The 23,184-nt window shown below is 40.0% G+C and overlaps 1 protein-coding gene across 12 annotated transcripts in view; it reads right to left on the bottom strand.

The window, feature by feature from the left end:
* Positions 1 to 23,184, bottom strand: part of ANKS1B (ankyrin repeat and sterile alpha motif domain containing 1B) — a 349,603-nt gene that overhangs the window by 102,092 nt on the left and 224,327 nt on the right. The window contains exon 1 of one of the 12 annotated variants that reach the window (XM_079991891.1): positions 16,701 to 16,847. The exons of the other annotated variants lie outside the window; for them this stretch is intronic. The gene's annotated coding sequence lies outside the window, so the exon portion shown is untranslated. Of the gene's footprint in view, positions 1 to 16,700; positions 16,848 to 23,184 lie in introns of those variants that run through there. 12 annotated transcript variants of the gene reach the window in all.

Genomic DNA, 23,184 nt, shown 5'->3' with positions numbered 1-23,184 from the left:
TTTACACCGCAGGAAGGTGCAATTCACCAGGCGGATGACCACACAATCCCCAGTAAAGGCTACGGAACTGTTGTTCTTCACAGTTTGGACTTATCGATAAAAGATGTGCGTTACGTACCAGATGCCAAACATAATTTGCTCAGCGTTGGACAGCTGAATGAGTGGAAAATTGACGTTTCCTTTAAGAACAAAAAGTGCATCATCACAAAGAAAAATGATGTATTGCATGCTGAATATGTTGATCGTTTGTATGTTTTGTATTTTGATGATGATGTGCAGGATGAAACTTGTTGCATTGCAGGTTCTAACAAAAGTTTGCATGCAGAATGTATTCATGATTTTCACCGAAAATTTGGTCATTTGCATTTTGAGGCAGTGTCTAAAATGCCTGCCTTGGTTGAAGGTATGACTATTAAACCCTGCAGGTACCACATGAAGTGCAAGGCATGCGCAGCAAACAAGGTGAAAGTGGCTGCGAAAGGTAAGGTGTCTAGTAGGCAAGCTACAGAACCATACCAGGTTGTTCATGCTGATTTGGTTGGACCACTAGCGCCCTCTTTGGGTGGAAATAGGTACTTCATGGTTCTCATTGATGCATTTTCCAGATATATTTATGTGTACAATCTCAAGCAGAAATCAGAGGCTTTTCCAAGGTTCAAGGAATTCTGTGCTTGGTTGGAAAATGTGCATGGTAAGAAGATAAAAATTCTTTTCACTGATCGCGAGGGGGAATTCACTTCTCAGCAGTTTGAAGCTTTTCTGTCTGAGAAAGGAATTCAACACGATTTGTCTAGTCCTCGCTCGCCATGGCAGAATGGACTTTGCGATAGGGCAAATCAAACATTGCTTCAAGGGTTAAAAGCCTTGCTGCATGATGCCAATCTTCCAGAGAGTTATTGGGCCGAATCTCTCTCGTGTTTTGTTTACAGTTATAATCGCAGGTTATCTTCAGCGATTGGTTGTACCCCCTATGAGAAGATGTTTGGCAAAAAGCCATACATCAAACACATGAAAATGTGAGATATTTGCAGATGCAAGTTTTGGAAGTGACACTACAGACAGGAAAAGCACGTCTGGAGTTTGCTATATGTACAATCAGGGTCTATTTGATTGGTCATGCAAGAAGCAAACAACAGTTAGCTTAAGTACTTGTGAAGCTGAACTGAATGCACTGTCTTATTCACTTAAGGATTGTGAATGGTTGTTACAATTGTGCAAAGACATGAAAATTCCTGTCAAATGTCCAATCCAGGTTTACCAGGACAACAAAGCATGTTTGGCTTTGCTGAATTCTGAAGGTTGTAAGCAAAGCACGAAGCACTTGCAATTGAAGTTGCAACATGCTAGGGAACGTATTCAGAAGGGACTCGTAACGGTGTCCTATATGCCAGGTAATGAAATTCCTGCTGATGTATTGTCCAAGATTGTATCAAGGGATCAACACTGTACCTATGTGCAGAAGTTGGGTTTGTACTGATATTGTACGAACACACTGCCCAGTGATGTTCACAGAAAGGCGGAGGATGTTGGTTTCTGCTTTCTTCACTGTGCAGCGAAAGTGCTTGTCACGAGACAGGTGTTTACATTCCACAGTCAATTGCTGTTGGAGTTTCCCACGGGAAAGGAGACTGGATGTGACGTACACTGGTTTCCTGTTTTGTGTTGTTCTCTCTGTGCTTTAGAGGAGAGAGGATGCTTTCTCTGCTCCGGCAGAGGCAAGATGTTTTTCTGTAACCTACCAGCTTTGAAGTGTAAATAAAGTAATATAGAGTATGTGGCACGTACTCCTCATCATTCCGCTGTGCACGGGACTCTGCAAATTCAACATATATAACCTCAAGAAGACATCTGAAGGCAGCCCTTTATAGGGAAGCTTTTTAATGTTTAATGCTTTATTATGTTTTTATATATGTTAGAAGCTGCCCAGAGTGGCTGGGACAACCCAATCAGATGGACGGGATATAAATATTATTGTTGTTGAATAGGACATCACTATTTTCATTGGAGAAATGTTGGAGGGTATGCTAAAAGCTTTCCCTGCTATCAGCTATCTTGGAGCCTATGATAGGCAGGTGAATCCCTTCTGCTGGTGCTGCCACTGGCTCTGGTCGGTTGACACTCATCTGTAATCTGCTTTTATGGTGCTTTGTTCTTAGAATGATTTTAAAATGTTTTTTATTATTGGTATGTTTGCCGCCCTGGGCTCCATAGAGAGAAAGGGTGGGATATAAATTGAATAAATATTTTTTTTTTAAAGTTGGACACCTCACATTTCTTTTCCTTTTGAAGGACAGTTTACACAGTGCCAACCACAAGTTACAGGGGGGCGGAAACGGGGATCTCAGGGGCGGGGGAAGGGATTGGTCAACTATTTTAGTAATTAGAGGAGAAACTTCTGAACAACTTTCTTTTGGGTAGCTTCAAGTAGCTTCAGATCAGTGTTTTTTGTGTGATGGTAAACAGAGGTATGGAGTACTGTCACCTCTATTTTTTGCGGCCCATGTCAACCATATCATGCAAGCATCCATAGCACTTTTATCAAGCTATGAGTACCAACACCTCATTTTTTTAACCAAAGAAAAGCACTGCTTCAGACATGATCCAAATCAGCACACTGTGTATTTTGAAGCTGTTAAATAGCGAATGAATCATGTCCAGGACCTCACATGTGTGATGGTTAGGGTTCTCAAGTGCCCTTGATTTGAGCCTCTTTTAAAAATTTGCCCCTCTCTCCCTGATAAATTTGGAGAGCGTTTGATTCTCATAAAGGGTCCCTGAAATTACCACATTTCTTCTGAATTAGTAGAGTTCTGTGTATACTCGATAACAATGTAGTGAAAACAAAAATAGCAATCAATACGTCTTTTGTCAGCTGCATTCTATATGCAGATCCAATACTAGAAGCAGAGTGGTGGTGGGGAGAAAAGTAAAGCTAAAAACAAATACGCCTGGTGCTGACAGTAGGAAAGACCTTATATTTTTACCTTGCTTCAACTGACCGAACCCAAAGAATGCTCACTAATAGTTTCTCATCATCCTGGGAAAAAGTAAAAAGTAGGCAGGAAGAACCAGCTGCACAAATATAAGGTGAGAGACACCTGGATTGCAAGTAGCACATGTGAAAAGGATTTAGGATTCTTGGTAGACCACAAACTTCATATGAGTCAACAGTGAGATGGAGCAGCAAAAAATCCCCTAATGCTATTCTAGGCTGCCTCAACAGAAGTATAGTGTCCTGATCAAGGGAAGTAATAGTTCTGTTCTATTCTGCCTTCATCAGACCACATCTGGAGCACTGTGTCCAGTTCTGAGCACCACAATTTAAGAAGAATATCAACAAGCTGGAACGTGTGCAAAGGAGAGTGACCAAGATAGTAAAGAGTCTGGAAACCAAGCCTGATGAGGAACAGTTGAGAGAGTAGGGTATATTTAGGCTGGATAAGAGGAGGCTGAGAGGAGACATGATAGCCATCTATAAATATCTAAATGACTGCTGCATAGAAGATGGAGCAAGCTTGTTTTCTCCTGCTCCAGAAGGTAGGACTCAAACTAATGGCTTCAAGTTACAAGAAAGAAGATCCTGACTAAACATCAGGAAGAACTTTCTAACAGTAAGAGCTGTTGGACCCCCTCAGAAGGTAGTGGACTCGCTTTCATTGGAGGTTTTTAAACAGAGGTTGGTTGTCCATCTGTCATGGGTGCTTTAGTTGAGATTCCTGCATTGCGGGGGGTTGGACTACATGATAGGGTCCCTTCCAACTCTAAAATTCTATGATTCTAACTCTCCCAAATAGTACCTTTGTCCCCAATTATTCCTGATTTTGTCAGACATTTTAGAGTCATGCAGTTTAGGAATAAAGCCCATTAAGTTCAATGGGGATTCCTCCAAATTACGGTAAGTGAACATGGGAGTGAAGCCTAAGGGTAGCACTTTATGTTTTGCAGACTTGCCCCAAAACAATTTCCCAAAGTTGCTAACCCACAGAAATCAAGAAGAAAGAGGGGAAATTCTCATATCTCAACTGAAGTCTTGAGCAACACAGCACTCCTGGGAAGAGACAAAATAATGTCTGAAAATGTGAATCTTAAAATGCATCTCCTAGCCACTCAGTAATCCTGGGCTGAACCAAAGTGATTCTCAGTGATCCAGGAGAGCGGTTCTGAGGCCCTGGATCTTAACTTTAACAAACATTAAAGCAAAACATAGTATGCATAGTTAGCCTTTGACTGGCAAATAAGTTGAGTGTTCAGGATAGGGGAGGTTCGGGAGAGGAAGGTGAGGGAATAGCTGTCCAGAGCAAGAAAACAAAAACCTAAAAAAATAAAAAGAAAAAATTATTAAAACAAAAGTATTTAACTTCATCTGAATTGTATAATTTGTTTGGTGCGGTTGTTCCGATATCCTTAATAGTTACTATTTTGGAATTAATAGTTGTTATTTTGGAATTAATAATGTATCATTAATGTTTATATGTGGTTTGTCTAAGGGTCCATCCCACATGTATGCAACTTATTTTAAAACATGACTTGATGGTTGATAGAGAAGCATTGTGGACTGAAAATATTGTATTTTGAGGTGATAAAAATGAAAATACTTGACTGTGTTATGTTTGTTCTATGGTGGTTCTTTCACACAACAAGTTATCAGTTGATTCAGTCCTCAAACTATAAGACATTTAAATGTGAGTTTACCCTGAGCCAAGGTGTGTGAGCTGTGCAAATGATAATCTTTTCTGACTAATCAATAGCAATACACTAACTGCGCATTGAGCATCATGCTGAACTTGCTCAGATTTATTGTAAAGAGTGAGTAATACGAAGAAAAATATTTACAGACTTATTCAGCTAACTGAACAAGTAGAAAACAAAGGCATGTAGAGTGGATCATCTATGACAGTTACTTCCCCGATAGTATTAAGATAACAATCTTAAATCAACTAAAGAGACTCATTCATAGAGCTAAAACAGATTGGCTGTTGCTAGGCTGTACCACCTCATACTGTTGGCTGAGTGGGGTATAGCGTTTGACTGTTCTCCCACATAAAGAGCCTCTGTACATTCAGAACGTGCATGCCAAAGAAAATACTAGCCTAGAATCTGCTCTCTGACACAAACGTTTTGAATGTGCAGGAAGTATTTTATGTGGGGGAGAATGTTAACATCATTAATGCAATGATGTAGGTTTTCTCCACCCAATGTATGAAGCAGGGGCATAGCTAGGTGTTCTGGCACCCGGAGAGGCGGGGGCAGGGAGAGCTGCCCACGAGGGCAGAGCGATCCACGCACGGAGGCGCCGCACAGGGACGCCATGGCGATCCATGGACGGGGGCACCACACAGGGCGCCGTAGCAATCCACACACAGGGGCGCTGCGGTGATCTGTGCACAGGCGCGGTGTGGTGATCCGTCCAGGGGGCGGCACGGTGAGCTGCCCACAGAGTCTGTTTCGGGTAGTGCGGGGCCCTCGGCCACCGTGTCACTCCCAGGAGAGACACGTGACTCGGGCACACTGCAGGCCAGGCCCCGCGGTAACTGCTGCTCCCCCCTGCAGTGTGCCATTTTGACACCCCCCTCAAGGGTGACACCCAGGGCAGGCCACACACCCCTTCCTACATCCCTGGTATGAAGTAAGTTGCCTGCTACGCCACTACAGCAGCAAGGATCCTTCTAGCAAAGTATTGGAAGACACAAGAACTCCCCACACTGGAAGAATGGCAGACGAAAGTGATTGACTTTATGGGATTGGCAGAAATGACTGGCAGAATCCGCGACCAAGAGAAAGAGACGGTGGAGGAAGACTGGAAGAAGTTCAAAGCTTATCTTAAGAACTGTTACAATATTGATGAGTGCTAAAATGTCAAGGGGAAGGAAGATGCAAAATTACAGCTGAAAATGTTTGATGATTTAAGGTGAAATTGAGAAAGATAACAAATTTAAATTTAATTGGCTAAAATGGTTGCTGAAAAATTGTAAAATAAGGATGCAAAAAGGGTGAGGTATGGGGAAGTCCGAGAAAGGAGGCTTATGAAAATGAGGTTAAGAACTTATATTTGTGTGTTTGTTTGTATTTGTCGATGTTTTTATGTTGTTGTGGTTGTTTTGTTTTAAAATTGGAAAACTAATAAAAACTATTATAAAAAAAAAAATGAAGTAAGTGGCCTGCATGTGACACAGATGCAGACAGAGTCCCTTCTGTCTGTACTGAGGGCCTTTGTTAATCAGTCTGAGAACACAGAATCATAGAGTTGGAAGGGACCCCAAGCATCATCTAATCCAACCCCCTGCAAACCAGGAATCTCAACTAAAGCATCCGTGACACATACCTTGACATGATAGCAATATGTGCTAAAATATGAGAAACAAATATAATGAACAATACAACTTATTCCATCAGACCTCACAGTTTCTAAGATTCTGAAGGGGGAAAGAAAGATTTTAAAATGAGTATCAAGTCACTCTGGATAATTTCAAAGCTGTACTTCAGGGAAGGGATTTGTCATATTTCCCCAAATAAATCTGAATTGTTGAAACTGACATTCCCTTGTTAGTATGTTGTTTTTTGAGGAACAATTCTTTAGAGTGTAGACAGAAACAACGTCCACTTATTGCTGGTAATTTTCTTACAATTTTCACTGCTAGTCTAGCAATAGGAAGGGTGTTTGGGCATTGTAGTCTAAAGGTATTTATCTATCATATGTGACTTGTATTATTATGTAATACAATATGCTTGTGAATTCTGCTGATTTTATATACACAAATTTTAAAAAATGAAAATTATTTATAGAAAGCCAACTAATAATCTATTTATAACACACATATTGAAGGGGTGGTCAACCCCTGTTCTAAAGAGACTCCTGTAGATTATTACTGAATAAACAAAATAGAATTAGCAGCACTTATAATTTATTTGTTTCTAGACTTTGGGTCAGGTTCAGACTAAATAGTATTCATTTTTTCACACTACATGATGATTTTACATACACTCTTGATTAAATGCTAATGTAGAAAACTATACCATTTCCTTTTGGGCAATGGTGTAGCATAGCCAATGTAAGAAAGAGATAATTATTTATTACGGAACATGAAGGTCCCCTGTGTATCAGCTATATGTTAATTTCTTGTTTCATTCTAGTACCAATTCAGTTCAGATTTTGAAGCTTTTTTTTAAAAAAAAAAAGCTATTATGATGGATATATATATATATAATTAGTTTGTAAATAAAAATGGGGTATACATTTTTAAACAATTTAAAATAATTGGAGAAATTCCTAATGATTCTCAAATGAAAACTGCGGTTTATAGTCACCTATTGCTGGAATTTAAACAGTTCAACTCCAGAGGAGCTGCATGGTTTCTAAACTGCCAAAGGTTTTTTTAAGCAGAAGCCTGTAGTCAGAAGGTTTTGCTGACTACAATGACATTATTACAAGATGGCAGTAGTGTGTTTTCCCAACTGTACAATGTCACTTTTATTTCCCTTAAATGGTGCAGTTTGGGAGAAATCACAAAGGAACTCTAATGCCTACTATAGCTGCACTTTCAGAGAACCTTCCAAAATGTTTAGAAATTTCTGACAGAGCCTAATACTGGTAGAGTATCAAATGTAGCAGAATCAAATAAGAGTTTTTATGGCCGGAACTATCCCCCAAAGTGATTTGTTTGATTTATTCTTAATGCTGTAGTTTATAGCTCTATAGGCAATGATGCCACCATTCACTAGTTTTCTTTGATAGCTCCTGCAAACTGAAAGGTCTCACCACTTTGGTCCTCTTGCTAAAAAACAAACTCTTACAAGCTTTTCCTAATGAGCCGTTAGTAAACGACACCATGTCTGGTCATCCTTATTACTGGATGAGGTGCTTGCTTCTGCAACAAATCATACGAGCAGCACTTGCTGCTGGACTGCCTTCCTTGCTACTACTTTTTCTTCTCCTAATCCTATATATAATGCTGCTCTGATTTTGTTTCTCTGGCAATCCTGCCCAGGGATCAGCTGTTGAGTAGGCTGGTGAGAGAATGAGCCAGAGCTAATGCCAAGGCTGCATGCAGGGCTGCTAGGTTTGCAACAAGAACAGTTGTCACTCTGCCATAAGATTGTTGAATGATTCCTAATGCATCTAGGGACATTTTCACAATGTACAATTTCTGCTAAAACAAACAAAAGCAATTTCCTGAAAAATAACAAAGGAAAAGCAAAGATAAAGGTGGAATTATTTTATTGTAAGTAGTGTAAGTTCTGGGTGCTTTCCAATTGCCCCCAAAGCATGCATTTCTGATCAAACACATCAAGCCCTACGCCTCCATTTTTATTTGTGTGTGTTTTTAATATGTGGAAGAGTGTTCAGTGTTCGTAGTAGGGGTATTAATGCTGTAAGCCCCTAGAGTCCATCCTAGACTCAGGTTGTGTGTGTGTGTGTGTGTGTGTGTGTGTGTGTGTGTGTTTGTGTGTGTTAATAAACATGACAGTGTCCACTGTCCCACACTCCAAGGAAACTGCCCCCTGGGTAAGCGCATGGAAATCCTGGAACCTCTCACTGCTTGGGGATTGGAGTGATGTGCAACTATATGTTGGCATTGTGTCAGAATGGTTACTAAATATCTGATTATATATTTTCATACTGTGCTTTATTCCCACCCACAAATAAGAGGATGGAACACCCTCAGTTACAGTACAGTTACATTAGGGATATATTAAAAAAGTGTAAAAATCTTTATCATAAAATGCAGATCAAATATGCACACATCTTGAGCAAAAAAAGAAAAAGGTAACTGGAGGTAAAAAGCCACATACCAGCAAGCTATTTACACTTTGTTTGCTTTTGTTATTTTCTGTTTTTTTTTCAAACAACAACATCTACATGTTTCAGCGAAAAAACACAGAAATAAATAGCCATTTGCTGTAAGAAACATGTTCCTTTCAATTAAAACCTGTTAAAATTCATTAGTTTATGCCTCTGTTTGTCTCCCTCCCCATCTCTCTTCATAGTTTCTTCTCACATTTTCTTATATTTCTCAGATGACCCTATCCCAGACCTTACTTTCAGGTGCATCAAAAAACTGTTCTTTTTTAACAGAGCTATCCAAGCTCTGCTCCTTTTAAGGATGTACTTCTCCTCACCTCAGCAAGCAGGCAATCAAGCAAAAGGACTTGTGTTAGTTGTAATGATAATGTGCTATTTCTCAAACTGTAGTTCCGTATGATATTCTGTTCTCCCCTCCTCAAGGGGTATTATTCTGTCACCTTTTCTATAGTCTCCCCCTTCCTTTTAACATGACTTTAATCAAGAGCCCTATCCTATCTGGAGTAGCCCCACTCCAAATAGAACTTCATCAGCGTCCTAGCTCTTATTCAAGCATATATGAAGGGCTCTTGTTTAAAGAAATGTTTAAAAGCAAGAAAAATATATAGCATAGATAAAGGATGACAGAAGATAATTTGAAGAGCCAAACTGAGATGTTCAAAACATGCACTCCTGGTTCTTAGCCCTGTACTGGACACTAAGAGAACAGCACAGAGGAATCAATTGCCAATTTCCCCCCTTTCTCTAACTTTCAGCATGGAATGGTATGTGCTAAGATGTACTTCTTATTATAAGATACCTGCTAGATCTACTCAGTATCTACCAGTGGTAAGACATTTGAGGAGATGTGCAGGGAAGGAATCTCTATACTCAAAGAGGATAGCTTCTCCAAATGATTGATGAGGGCCCAATGTGATGTTGCAAGGAGCCAACGGGTGGAGCTGAACACCATCTGAACATTGAGGGGGCCCTAAAGACACGTTGGGGGAGGCCGAAACTGCCTCGGCCCCTAGGAGTTGGCGCCTATGTCTATATTCTACATCTCTGTTCTAAACTCTAGTAAGCAAAGAGAGGAATGGCCTGATCAAAGGGAAATTCTATTTTACCAATGGCTGTAAGTAACAGGGTGTGTGAATGCTAACTTACCTTCCCCTCTTTGAAACTGTTATTTGTATAGCAATAACACTGGCTTCAGATACGTTATTTTTTGTTGGGACCATGGCAGGGAGAAAAAGAGTTGAAGTCCATCTTCCCTCATGGTCCCAAGGCTTCTCAGGCTTCCCTGCAGCTGTTTTTTTATAAAACAGGAAATGTGCACCTTAATTAGAGTCACACAATTAACTTCATCTCTAGTTTGGTCCTCTAAGGTACAATAGTTGTTAGAATACACTTAGATAAACATGGTTGAGGTGTGGAACTGGTGCAATTGTGGTTAACATTACCAAGGCACCAACGTTTCTTGGAAGCAGAGGAAAGTATTGAGATTTCCTTGTGTAGTTCATAAAACTGTCACGGCTAAAAGACTGAAGGGGGCGCCAGATATGCTTTTCTGGTAATAGATGATAAATCACGTTTTAGTTGGCTGTTTTTGTTAAAGCAGAAATCTGAGTGTTTTCCCACATTCAGAGAATGGGTTGCCCAAGCTGAAAAGCTCTTCACTCGCCCTGTTGTGCAGTTGCAAACAGATAGGGGCGGAGAATTTCTGAACAAACAATTTGGGGCATGGTTGCGACGTAAGGGGATCACTCATCGCTTGACTAACCCTTATAGCCCTGCTGAAAATGGTCTGTGTGAAAGACGTGGGGCTGTAATACAGTCAGTAAAGGACTGCCTGCTAGTGGATGCAGGATTGGGTCACAACCATAGGCTGTGTGGGGCGAGGCTCTTCTTACAACGAACTTTTTGATTAATAGAACCTGGTCTAGCTCTATAAAAGATATTCCTTATCATGTATTGTTTGGGAAAGAACCAGAGTGGACAATGCTCCATAATTGGGGTGCTTGGGCACATGTAAATATTCCCAAAGCTCAGCGCCAGAAAGGGGGTGCTAGAGTGCAGAGACTGCGGTTTGTGGGATATCAGTCCTATGGCAAAGGGTGGCGTTTCAATTTACGCCCAGGACGCGTGGTTCTGTCACGAAGCGCAGACTTTGCTGACCAGGGCAGATGGACTGCGATCCATGCCAACCCGGATTGCCTACTGCCCCTGCAAGTAAGAGAAGAGGCTTCTTCTCAGCCATTGGCAACACAGAAGCAGGATGAGGAGGAGGCACAGATTTCTCCAAAACATGTGGCAATAGATAATACTTCTCTAGAGGAAGAGGAAGAAGAGCCAGAGATAAGGGGGGAAGAAAAAGTAGTTGTGCCTAGACGCTCCCAGCATTCAAACAAGGGTGTACCTCCTCAACGTTTGACCCTAGGAGGAATGAGAGTATGCAATGTGAGTTGTGTGGAACCACAAAGTTATAATGAAGTCTTAGACTTACCCCCTGGGGAACGTGCTTTGTGGGAACAAGCCATGAAAGAAGAAATGGACTCTTTTAAACGTAACAAAGTGTTTGAGGTCATAATGCCGCCACCTGGTGGCAGAGTGGTGTCATGCAAGTGGGTTTATAAATGGAAAACCCTTGCATCTGGGGAACCACGTTTTCGAGCCAGATTAGTAGCCAGAGGGTTCACTCAAATTAAAGGGGAGAGTTATGATGAAGTGTTTTCTCCCACTGTAAAGAGTGAAACTTTTCGTTTAATGCTTTCCATTGCTGCTGTAAGACAACTAGCAGTGCACCATTTTGATGTTGATGCTACATATCTGCATGCAAATTTAGACCATGAAGTGTTAATGACACAACCCCCTGGGTTTGAAGAGGGGAATGGTGCAGTCTGGCATTTGAGAAAGGCTGTTTATGGTCTCAAACAAAGTGGAAGGTGTTGGAACCAGTGTTTAAATGAAGCTCTTGTAAAAATTGGTTTCAAAAGGAGTGTGGCTGATCCATGCCTGTACACCAAGGGGACAGGCAACAAATATCTAATGCTCTTAGTCTTTGTTGATGATTTGCTTGTGGCAGGGAGTTCCACAGATGAGATCCAGAAGCTCACAAGTCAACTGGAAAAGAGGTTTAAGCTTAAAGCCTTAGGGCCTGTAAGCAATTACTTGGGAGTAGAAGTAAGGCAGGAAGCAGATGGAAGCTTCCTATTGAGCCAGAAAGAGAAAATTCTTCATTTGATAGAGCAGTTTGGCATGGAAAACTGCAAGCCAGTTCAGACTCCCATGACACCAGATTTCCCAAAGACAGTGTGTGATGATGAATTTGATTAGCCTGAGTTGTATCACTCAAAAATAGGATCACTGTTGTATTTAAGCCAGTGGTCAAGGCCAGACATTGCATGTGCTACAAATGTTCTGAGCCAACGTGTATCTAAACCCAGTACTGCCGATTGGTGTGCTTTGAAAAGGCTTATCAGATATCTAAAGGGGACATTAAATGTATGTTTGAAGATATCTAGTACACAAGATGAAAAACTAGACGTGTTTGTTGACGTGGACTGGGGAAGCTGTGTAACTATCAGAAAATCTACGAGTGGAATGGTTATGATGTTTGCCAATTCCATAATTGGATGGAGGTCAAAGAAACAAGGATTTGTTGTGACCTCATCCTATGAGGCAGAATATGGGAGCCTGTCGCTAGCATGCAATGAAATCATGTGGTTTATACAGATACTAAAAGATCTAGATTGTAAAGTAGATTTACCTATCCAAGTGTATGAAGATAGCCAATCGTGCATTGCATTAGCGGGCTCGGAAAAAATGAAATCTGCATCAAAACATATTGCTATCCGTCATGCAAATGTGAGAGATTGTGTACAGAATGGGGTAATCAAATTGGAGTATTGTCAATCACAAGATAATATTGCTGATTTGTTTACCAAGCCTTTGCCAGCAACATGCCATAATGAATTCATGACAAAACTAGGTTTATGTATATAGTGTATGTATGTATGTATTGTTTCTGTTGGGGTTTTTCGCATTTAAGAAACAGAAGGGGTGTCACAGCTAAAATGGCCGCTGTTTCTTTAATGCGAATAAAGCTGGGTCAGCATGACTCAGCGGCCTGCACAAAGTTGTATATATAGAGTGAGAAATGTTAGTTTGGTTGCTGAGGCTGGAGGTTGGGTTGGTTGGTTAGTGCTGGTGTGTATAGTTATTCAGTTGTGTTTTGCACAAAGACTTTTAAGAATAAAACTCTGCAAGGATATTCTCGTGGACTCTTTTATGCAGACAAGGGTCCGAGGACCAGGCTGAGGAGGCAAAGGGAGGTCAGAACCCTTTCCTTCTATTTTTTGCTTTTTACAAACACTGACAAAAACAAAGGGTTATTGTTTTTTCCCAAGAGGAAGATCACTGGTTCTTCAGACAAAACATATTATCTTCTTCTTTTTTTCAACTTTTACACATTGGCCGTATTTGCACATCATATTCAGCTGAAACATGACTTTGGGTGAACATACAGTACTGGCTCCTGAGGAGATAGCAACCACTTCACTCCTCCCTGGCCTTAAGCTGCCATCTCATACTGACCTAAAGTCCAGGGAGAAGCAAAGCAGCTGTGAGTGCCTCTCTAGGAGGCAGCATATGCAAGCAGTCATGGTAAGCCATATTCTATCTTACCATTACATATCGGTTAGGCCAGTATTTTCTCACCTCAATGGTCACATAGACAGACAACAGACTTGCAGAAATGTGGGACATTATCACACAAGATTTTGCAAACCGGTGACAAAGGTAAAGTGTTCTAAAGATATATAGAGACCAAATACAAAGAAACCAAGTATTCTTCTTTAAAAACATACAAAACAACCTGAGACCCAACAATCTCAAGAGATCCCTTTTTCTTTCTGGAACCATTCTAGATTAGGTCAGTTATTTTTAAAGCATTGTTCAGCCTATTAAGTTTAAGGACTAAAAGATTGTCTATGATCCTCTATGATCAAATGTGAAAATTTGATCACAATAGTGGGAGGAAAATAATAGGGAATGATTTTCAACTATTTTAAATAATTAATGGTAGGCACAAGGTTACCACCACCCTTTTCTTAGCTGAGAAGGCATAACTATTGCTCATTCAAGAACAGGTATAGCTACGTGTTATAGCATCAGGATGACACTGAGCCTTGAACATGAAAGTTCATTGCCTCACATATAGATGTCAATGGATTATCTGAAAGCAATTTTCTAGAAGTTATAAAAAAATGATTAAACTTTTCATTTTCATCATTTTATTCATGAAATGTGCCATTCCAATCTTCTTAATGATACTACCAGAATTACCCATAGAAACGCTGAACTATCACAAAGAGCCCAAAGAAAATTATTTTTGAAGAATGAGTCATTTCTCCAAGCCCTAATGCAGATTTCCCCCTTTACAAGCACGGAGCAAATAAAACAATGAAGCAAGTAATATTACTTGCACCATATGTGGAAAAGACTGGTGTCCTGGATGAATCAAACCTATTTTGTACTTTTTTATTCTGACATTATAGGATGTTTTGTTTTTCATCTTTTAATTTTTACCTGTTGTTATAGTTGTTCTCTCTGTTTTATATACATTATAGAATGAAATAATAAAAACAGCTTTACAAAAAATCCTCCTGTTCTCAGAAATAAGGAAGTGCTTGCAAATGGATGTGAAATATGAAGAGCTTTGAACAGTGCAATTCTACACATGTCTATGCAGAAGTATGCCCCACTGAGTTTGATGTGATTTACTCTCAGATAAATATGTGCAGTATTCTTCTCCCTAGGTCCCATCCCAACCACCAGCAGTTCAGTGAAAAGCAGATGACAGCTTGTTATTTCCCAGATCAGAAAAGGTGAAATTTTGGATTTGAGTTGTTGCTTTAGCAGTGAAACAACTCAAGACTTTGAACAGGCATAGGCAAACTCGGCTCTCCAAATGTTTTGGGACCAGAATTCCCATCATCCCTGACCATTGGTCCTGTTAGCTAGGGATCCTGGGAGTTTTAGTCCCAAAACATCTGGAGGGCCGAGTTTGCCTATACCTGACTTAGAAGTTGGAGCTTCACCCTTTCCTGGATCTCAGTGACACCCTGATCCAATCAGATGTTTCCATGAGTTTCTTACATTGTGCAGAGAGGACCTCCTAATAAGATAGATAGTATATTCAGGAGGCCCTCACCTGCAGAGAGCAGTGATCAATTGGGTATATAAGGCGATCTTTCAGATATCCTAATCCCTAATCCCAAGCTTTATATACCAAAACGACCCCCTTAAATTTAGTCCATCCTTAGTGAAGGTTTTTGTGAATACATAACACAGCAGTGAATGAGAACCATACTGCATGTTACATCCGTTGCATTTAAAAGAGTGTGCTGACTATTGACCATGCCTCTTTCTTAACAAAAGACAGCTGTGAGTGCCCATGGCCTTCACAAGGACTGCCGTATGGCAGGATTGGTTAACCCTCCCCCCACAACGTCATTTCCCTGCTGAAAATTGCCCACCAAGCTGTTATTTGCAATTTGTAGTGATTCTCAAATGAAGGATGCATTGATAGATACTGCTGGCATTTAAGTGGCTTGGTCTCAGAGAAGCTGAGTGAAACAGTGAGAAGAGGGAGCAATCTAGAAACAGCCAACAGCATAAGGTGAGGGGCATTAATCCTTTCACCCTTGTGTGTTTGCCCCTGAAACTGTAATTTGAAACAAATAGCACCTGAAGAAGCAAGTACAGTAGTAGTTTCACAGGAGTTTTCAGTAGGAAAATGGTTGACACCACTTTCCCCCAATTAGAATAGTAATCTCCACTACCGCTGCTTGTTACAAAAGAGATATGACCAGTCCAAAGAATGCAATTTGAAAATGCAATTCATGCAACCTTTGGGATGTTGCTCACAACCTACTGCCCTTTCTTTGACTTATGACTTCACAGCATTATCTTATCTGTTTGTTACATTAGTAAAAAAGCAAGCTACTTTCTTTCTTTTTTGTATATGTTTCATTTCCATGGCATTTAAGCAGGTTTGATAGGCAGCCAATTTCCACTAGAAGAGATGTTACTTTTTAACACATTACAAGGATTTTAAAGGTGATTTGCTAAATTTTCTTATCCAAATGCAAAATAAAGTTGTTAGTCTCTAAGTTGCTACAAAACTCTCTTCTGTTTGCTGCAAGATAATAACACAGTTACCCCCTGGAAAGTCTTAATTAATATGGACTGGAACCAAGCTCTACCCTAGACATGCTCAGAACAGACATACTGAAATCAATGGGGCTTAGTTCTTAAGTCCAATTGATTTTAGTGAGTCTGTTCTAAGGATGACTAAGTCTTGATCCAATGGGTGTAATCAATCACTAGGGAACTAATAAAAGGATGAATTATTTTCTTAAAAGGTACTACTTTTCTAGTACCTGCAAAAATCTGTTGGAAAATGAATATATTCAGGTAATTTAATTTTCCTTACGTTGACTCAGTCACTTCTTTATGACTAATTTTATAATATTTTATTGAAATGCAATCATTAAAACACCCTTAGCTAATCTTTCGCCAGTCCTCCAGAAAATCATTTAGGTGGAAAGCAGTTTAAAAATGAAAATATAGGTTAAGTATATCCTGAGGTCTGTCAATTTAGTCTTTCTTGTCAGCATGTGACTGTTTTTCTAGGGATAAAATGTTGTGTAAAAATGTAATGAGAAATCTGTATATCTAAAAGAGAGCTGATTTCCATTGCCTTTTAAATAATTGTTGTACAATGGGGTTTGCTTATTTGTAGCATATTATATATACTGCTTTTGTAACAAAGCAGAACCCATGGTGGCATGGAGTTTCAAAAGGCATCAGGTAAGCCAAAATTATGCTTGAATAAATCTGTGATAAAGCAGCTTACCCAAAATGCAAATGGAGGACTCTATGTATCTTCTATTCTTTAGAGAAAGTGCTGGAGAAGTGATGGTTCATTAAGTCCTTGGATGGCACTGCTTCCAGGGATTTTTAGAGCATTTCCTGCTGGGGCGCTATGTTAGATATGGTTGTCCAGCTGCCTGAAAAAAAGGCAGAAGAACAAGCCTTCATAAAACATAAGGGGTGGGGTGTAGAGTGTTATTGCTTTGCTTTATTTTTTATAACATACAATTGTAGGGGAAATTAGCAACTTTTTTCTGGACTTGATCCCCAAGACACATGATAAGCCACAACACAGAACAGGGTTAGGTGTGCTTAATCTCTCATTTAGTGGAAGAGCTTAGTGCCAAGTAGAGTCAAAATACTTCACTTTCAGCTAAATATATGCATAGAAGTTTGCAAAATCCACAAAGAGACACTCTCACATAGACACAGTGAGATGGAACTCAAACTTGTGATATTCTTTAAACATTTCTTCCCTAATGCTCTTCATGGCATAGGCTACACAGCTCTCATCACTAATAGTGTTATTTTCACAGGCACCATACATTGCAGGGCTTTGTGGATATCTCCTTCAATAAGCATAACCTATCAGTCAATTATTTTAAAACTTTGTAACCTGCCTTGGGATTTCACGGTGAATGGTGGGTAAGAACTCTAAATAAAAGGTAAAGGTAAAGGTACCCCTGCCCGTACGGGCCAGTCTTGACAGACTCTGGGGTTGTGCGCCCATCTCACATAAGAGGCTAGGGGCCAGCGCTGTCCGGAGACACTTCGGGTCACGTGGCCAGCGTGACATCGCTGCTCTGGCGAGCCAGAGCCGCACACGGAAACGCCGTTTACCTTCCCGCTGGTAAGCGGTCCCTATTTATCTACTTGCACCCGGAGGTGCTTTCGAACTGCTAGGTTGGCAGGCGCTGGGACCGAGCAGCGGGAGCGCACCCCGCCGCAGGGATTCGAACCGCCGACCTTTCGATCGGCAAGTCCTAGGCGCTGAGGCTTTAACCCACAGCGCCACCTGCGTCCCCTAAGAACTCTAAATAACAACTACTTAATCTCCATGAAGGCTTAGAATGAATGCAATGAGTTGTCCTTTCTAATCATTTAGATGATGTTCATGTTCATGTCTCCAAATCCAAGCTTGAGGAGATGATCATATACAGTTGAGAAGTACTTTTGAAGTGGAATGTTTAGCAATAGTAAATGAATACCTCCTGCCTTCAGACCACCAAACATACTCAAACAATAGTCTCCAAGAGATCTTTCACTATCAAGATACAATGCTATGTACATGAGTAGATCCCACTCATGTGTTTATCTGGTTGTGTCTCTGGAAGTGTATCCTTGAGGATTTGCAAACTCTTATATGTAAACAGCTTCTACCTGGAGTGTGTCATTGGTAGTTTGCAAATTAAATATATCTGCACTAAAGTTACAGAACTAATTGAAATCAATTGCTTAATCACATCTAAGGCTTTTGCCAACAGAGTTCAGCTCAAAGGTTCACAAGTGCGTTGTGTACTCTGTTTATTAGGGCAAAAGCACAGTTTTCTAAAAGAGCTAGATATGTTTGTATACAGTTTCAAGTTGGGTATGCTAATTATGACATACCAATTGCGCAGAAGTCTATGTTGCAAAGTCTGATTATGCTGAGTTGATTTTAGATCCTTGGCTGTAACCAAGCCACCTTGTATTTTGTAAAGCAGTAATAGCTTAATGCCAACACACTGCAAGTAAGCAGGAATTAGGAGCACATTTGCACAAGTAATCACACCTTTCTCCTGTATAGATACACTAACTTAGAGATGCTGCATGGGGCAGATTCACAACTAAGCCAGGCAGAAAGTATCTGTACAAATAGAAAGTGCTTGATATAGAAGATGTTCCTATATAGAAAGAGCATTTACATATTAAGCAAATGGTCTAGAGCAGGGGTAGGCAACCTAAGGCCTGTGGACCGGATGCGGCCCAATCGCTTTCTCAATCCAGCCCACGGATGGTCTGGGAATCAGCGTGTTTTTACATGAGTGGAATGTGTGCTTTTATTTAAAATGCATCTCTGGGTTATTTGTGGGGCATAGGAATTCGTTCATTCCTTCCCACCCCCCAATATAGTCCAGCCCACCACATGGTCTGAGGGACAGTGGACTGGCCCACGGCTGAAAAAGGTTGCTGACCCCTGGTCTAGAGTGCTAATGAGAATAGAATGTAGATAGCAGCAGACCTACAGGCCATGATATGCCTCAAACATTTCTGAGATTAGGTCCTTTAATCCAAATCAAACTGTATTCATTGAAATAATTTATTAGCTGCCTTTACAGCACTCAAGGCAGTGTCCAAAGAGAAATAAATAAAAAATAACACAAACTTAGCAGTCAATCGAAACAGAAAAACAACACTATAAAAACAAAGAAAAAACTACTCAGAGGAGCCAAGGGTCAATTGCAAGAGATACATTTGGCACCTTCTCTGGAAAGCCAATAAAGAAGAGGAAACATTTATAGGGCTAAGGAATGTAAATATTTATCAAGACCAGTCCAATTTCAGATTCATTTTATGGGGAGACACCAAGAGTTTCTTTTTTACAGTAGTCAGAAAATCTGCTCTGATTTCCAGTGCAACCACTTAAATTGATTTTAGGTTACTTCCATGGTAACTTTTTGCAGACTAGACCAGTATTTCTCAATTTTGGGGGGGACTGGTGAGACCTACTGGAGATATATATATATATACATATATCCACCCTACCCCAATACTTTCAAATGCAGATATTTATCCACCTTAAAAAACCAATAAGCAACCTATCTACCATCTAATATAGTAATATATTATTTATCTACAGCCTAATATCATAAACCTTAAACATAATTACTGGAAAATTTTTCTTCTTAAAAACCTCTGCTTTTTAAAGATAGCAGTACAATTCTATCTACAACATTTTCTGTGATATTAACTGTGAACTTTTTAACCGTGACATTAACTGTTAGGCTCATTATTAATCAAATTGCTGCAATGATTGCAACAGAAGTAAGTAAAGCCTTAACAACCATTCACCAAGTGTGAAGTCTTCCAGCCAACCCTTTCTGCTCATTTTACTTATTATTAGGAAGTCTGAAAAGGAAGATCAGTTTTCACAGATGGAACCCTCAAAATTTACCTGGTGGCTTACAAAAAAAATAACTGGGGGAAAGGAGAAACATTGAGGATTAATAAATATACCTAAATCCAAACTTGTTTCATTGAGATTGGGAAGATTAAGACTAAGCAGTGGTTCGATGGCCACCTGTCATGGGATGCTTTAGTTGAGATTCTTGCATGGCAGGGGGTTGGACTATATGACCCTCAAGATCCTTTCCAACTCTACAATTTTATGATTCTATGATTCCTTGAGTATCCCCAGCACTCTCAGGCATTCATCAGCAGGGTGTTCACAGTCTGCCTGCTCTCAGCAACTAAAGGCAGAGAAATCACCACCACCTGCTAACCTGAAATCGAAAGAGAACACTGAGTGAATTATTCTCAGGGATATGGTGCCCCCTTTCTGGAAAGCTGGGGTATTCTTCTGAGTAAGAAGTGATGCTTTTGCACAAGTGCTGGCAGAACTCCACAGTAGGAAGAAAGTTATTTGGAGTTCATTTCTGTCACAAGGCATGAAGAATTCTGACCTTGAAATTGAAGAACTGAATGTTTTAATCCTATTTGCAATCATGGCACACTTAAGCAAATAGGCAAGATATAAATAAATAAAATAATTTTGACAGGCTTACCTTGTCAACCACCCTCCCCTACACATCGATACCCTTCTGGAGGTCTGGCTAGATCAGACAGAACAGATCCCCAATGCAGCAGAAAGATTCCAGTTTAGAAAGAAAAGATGTGCCTTTTAAAAATTTAATACACAGAAAAACAACATCAAATTGGTGCCTCTTCATTTTGGGAAGAAAACTTTAATTCATAACCTAAGAGGCTGAAGAGATGCTCATCCAGCTAAGTACAATTCTCTAAAGTTGAAGTGTTCAAAGGACAGATTACTTAACCTTCTGTAGAGCTGACAAGCTTCTACAGTATTGGGTAGTCACCAGAGAAATCAACTGCTCTCATGTGTCACAATTTTATTTTTATTTTATTTTGGAAAAGCAGGAGGTTCCCTCCATCTGCAGGATGTACTATACAGTTTATCCCTTCTTCTCACCTGTCTCTGATGAAGGTGTGAAACAACAGGCTCTAAGAGCTGCAAATAGGTGACATACAAAAGTTCTGTGATTAGGATGCCCTGCAAACTGATTTAACTGGTTTAAATAACTCCCATCTGAAGCAGCTATTTGATATAGATAAAATAGATATCTGCAAGGATGCACACGGTTTTTTCCCCTCCCAGGGGAAATAGTAGCTCAGTGACGCAATATAGATCAGAAAAATGGCACATGAGAAAATAGGCTAACCACAGCACTGTGGTCTTGATTTCTCCCTCATTCCAAGGGCTACTTTGATTCCCCCACCCCAATATTTCACAAAAATGCTGGAGATCCTGATCATGAATGTCCTACATCAGATCTAGTTTTGTCCTAAGTGACAAATCTTTAAGGGAGTTGGAGTTTCCTTAGGCAGAATTCAGCTGCAGATCTAAGCTGCATTAGCTGTCCTTTGTGCATGTCTAGTTACTTCCAGGATGGTGGTTGCCATGTGTCTTCAGCAATCAAAATGGTGACATATGTGTGGTCTGAGCATACCTTTCTCACTGGACCTCTAGTCAAAAATAAGCACAGACTGGAGATACTTTGGAAGCAAAATGTATGTATTCAAATCCATATTCCATAAAAACCCAACATTTCCCCATTTTAATTAATACTATCATTTTAATTAATATTATCATCTCTATCCATTCCATTTGCCAGCTGACCCATATAAATGACATCATGGCCATGGGGGTTCAGTATTTTGAAGAAAAAAAAAAGATTCTACTTGCAATTAAAATTAATCCACAGAGGTTTTACCCCAAGGTGTGAAAGGCTAGACTGTTCCTTTCTGATTCATACAGATAATGATGAGCTAGCTAAGTCTAAGAATAAAGAATCTCTATTTTTCTTTCACTTGCCATGACATCTTTAAAAACATAATTTCTGAAAAAGGGATTTTCCACTTGTTCTTCCAATGCTAATCCAAAACTCTCATCTATGGTGTTATATAATGTATTGCTTTCAGGATCTAAACACTGTTTTCAACATTTAACATAATTCAGTTTCCAAAAAGATGTTTGTACATCTTCCCTGCTATTCCACCCAAAGCTTTCACAAATGCGAAAACATTCAATTTTTTTTGTTATTGTGATAATTACACCTCACAAAAACAGGTTATTGGAAAACAAATCTTTCTGCATATGTCATTTATATTATATCCCCAGTATTCTAAATGATACTATTAATTCCAAAGCTGCATAAGCCATAATGTTATTTTAAAGCATATGCTACAAAATGTTGTTTTTTTGATCCTCTATTAATGTAGAATGGATCCCTGCAGGATATCCTCTATTTTCACACTGTAGTAACACATTTGATATGGATTTCTTGAAAAAAAGGTAAAGGAGGGAGTGTTTTTAAAATAAGGGCCCACGTACATATGTCACTATTAGTAAGACAATTATTCTCACAGTGTAATCTTTTATTTTTCCCCTAATAGTAATAATACTTAATTGGGGATTATATGAGTTAATTCCATTGGACGAAAAGTCTGTGGCACTTTGTGATGGCAACAGAGGAGAAAATTTATGTCTGTAAATCATGTGTATTCTAAACGATGGATATTTTTCAGGTTGAGTGAACAATCCAGAGATTTTGAATAGTATTTCCTCATCCTCCTCAAGTCATTCTGATCAGAGGCATGTGGTGAATTTTTTTGTAGGGGAACAGTTAGGGCCAGAGGCGCCAGCTTGGGAGGGCAATGGGGGGGACGTTGTGTGGGTAAGCCTTGTGCCTCCCTCCCTAGGCTGGGCAGAAGCTTCCTGGGCTTTGAGAAGGAAGCACCAGGGCTCTGAAAGCATGATGGAGTCCTCCTTCCTCTTTCCTAAAGCCAGATGGGCTTTGGGAAGGTAGTGGGAGGGCTCTTGGACCCTTTGGAGTATTGCACCTCCCTCCCTAAGCCAGGCACAAGCTTCCCGGGCTTTGGGAAGACCAGCCTGGTCCCCCTGGTCCACTGACCACATGCCACTGATTCTGATCAAAATCTTATGATCTTGAGGCAAAACTAGAAATGATAAGAACTTCTGAGATGCTGTTTTTAAAAAGTAAAAGCAACTCCATACCCTGAATTATGGTCGTGGTATTGGGGCAGGAAATTCCCTCACCATGCTCTTTTCTAGATGTAAGATGTCCTCTAGAGTTGCATATAGCAGTATGGAGAAAAAATTAATCAGAAAATCAAAACTGGGAAAGCAGGAAGTAGGGTTAGCCCCCAATTGTCTAGTGCTGCTGCCT

This window comes from Podarcis cretensis, assembly GCF_951804945.1.
Source record: "Podarcis cretensis genome assembly, chromosome: 10".
Lineage (NCBI taxonomy): Eukaryota > Metazoa > Chordata > Lepidosauria > Squamata > Lacertidae > Podarcis > Podarcis cretensis.
This window is presented reverse-complemented; position numbering and strand designations above follow the sequence as displayed.